Source organism: Rhinopithecus roxellana, chromosome 5 (genome assembly GCF_007565055.1).
Source record: "Rhinopithecus roxellana isolate Shanxi Qingling chromosome 5, ASM756505v1, whole genome shotgun sequence".
Classification (NCBI taxonomy): domain Eukaryota; kingdom Metazoa; phylum Chordata; class Mammalia; order Primates; family Cercopithecidae; genus Rhinopithecus; species Rhinopithecus roxellana.
In genome coordinates this window covers 67,108,843-67,110,796 of record NC_044553.1, presented here as the reverse complement: position 1 = coordinate 67,110,796, position 1,954 = coordinate 67,108,843, and the positions used below count along the sequence as shown (strand labels likewise).

Sequence of the window (1,954 nt, the reverse complement as noted above, 5' to 3'; positions counted from 1 at the left end):
CTGAGGTATGAGGAGTCTCAGATTGTTATTTGCTGTTAGAATTGGTCTTCCCAGCTAGTAATAGTAAATCTCTGGCACAGGTGCTATTGGTCCTTAATGTCCTGTGATTTTAGGAAATTCTGTAAATAGTTTGGATTTAGTTCAATTTATTCAGAAATGAAACATGTTTAATTAAGTTCACTACTCTGACAGAGTAAGGATATTTCGGTTTAGCATCCTTATAAAATATATGTAATGTGTAGGTAAATAATGGTCCTATATCATACTTAGAACACTACATTATTTAAACAAGTATCTCTTTTAACAAAATGTTTATAATTAAAAACAGCTGATGAAACTATATCCAAAGGTATGACAAAGGAGACTCAGCTCTGTGCTGCTTAAAGAACTTTTAAAAAGCCATTGAAGGACAGGTAAAGAAGCCCACTTTTCATTGTAGAATTCCTATTGGGGCTGGACCAGAAATTAGCACTTCTAAATACTTCAGAAAAGTCCAAAGTGTTAAAAAGCCTTCCAGGCAAAAGAACGTCTTTCTGCATCAGTGAGTAGTAGTGCTCATCAGAATTTCCTAATAACACAAAAACAAAGGCAAGTCTGTAAATTTGATCAGATGTCAAAAAAAAAGGGAGATAGACTATTATGTCAGCCTTAGTTAGAGCTCATGCTGGCTTCTTCCTACATACTGTTCACCAATTTGGGTAAAGTGGACTTTGTGAGAGAATAGTGTTTGATGGCTAGGATGTCTTTTGGACGTTTCTTCCTAAGTGGAATACACAACATATAAGGGAATAGGGGAAATAATACACGGAAGCTACTCTTTCCAGCTCAGAAGGAGTTGGTGATGCCCATATATGCATTCAAGAAACCCATGGGATCCTCTAGCTGTGGATAGTGGCTAACGCAGTCATCCAGAATCGACACTGTGGATCACAGAAGCATTTTCCTGTACAGCTCCAAAAACTCTGGATAGGGATTTACAGGATCCAATGACCCATAGATACAATGAATGGAGATACTTTCAGAGGCAAGAGCTCCCACGCAGCGCTTTCTAATCTGCTTCCTCTGACTGATGTACTCTAAGACACTGTCAGTGATGAATTCCTGTTATTGTTGCGGACCCCGGCCCACATGTCCCACAGCTCACTCTCAGACGGCTGAGTATATGGCCCAAAGACTGGCGTGAAACCTCGAGAGAATACAAAGGAGTTCATCAGCTGTGTGAGTATGGGTGACAGCACAGCTCCATCTTTGGGCAGCTTTTAGAGAAGGAGTAGACAGTGAGTCTCAGGAAAGATACCTCCATTTGATAGACAGATGCCACAAAAGTGCTTCCAGGATGCTGGCCTACTTCAAATATGGAATAGTGATATGGTCTCAGTTTGTCACTGAAGCCAAAGCCAAATCAAGGACAAATCAAGGACAATTACTCAATGAAACCTCAAGGTCAGACCTTCCCAAATCTTGTACCCATCATAGCTGGATGTTGGAAAGCCATGTAAAAGAACAACTATCTCTGGACTTCCAACCACATCCACAGAGTCTCGGTAGAAGATAGGCCATCCCTTGTAAGTGAAAAACTTGCCTGAAGACTTCCATAAGTGAAGGGCAAGGGAGAGCTGAGGGGGTAGGATGTGCAGGTATGTGGCAAGCAGGGGCACTTTCAACAGCCCCACCTCGACCCACCACCCCCTCATCCTGATTCAGGTTAAGACCAGGGCTGCAGGACCTCGTGTTTGGGGAAATCAGTTGTGCATGCTGGCTAGTTGGATTTCTTAGTGTAGAGTCTTCTAATCTCTTGTCTAGAGGATCTAAAGCTGACTGCCAGCATTCTAGAAATAAAATAAGTGAAAGGGCTGAAGAGGGAGAGGAGAGGTTTTAAAATTCAGCATGTACATTTTCACTAAGTCTCTATCCTCAATTGTCCTAAAGTCTCACAGCCCTCAGTCCTCTTACT

General features: G+C 41.8%; 1 pseudogene; it reads right to left on the bottom strand.

Moving 5' to 3' along the window:
* Positions 1-825: 825 nt before the first annotated feature.
* Positions 826-1,750, bottom strand: LOC104670921 (annotated as a pseudogene).
* Positions 1,751-1,954: the final 204 nt, after the last annotated feature.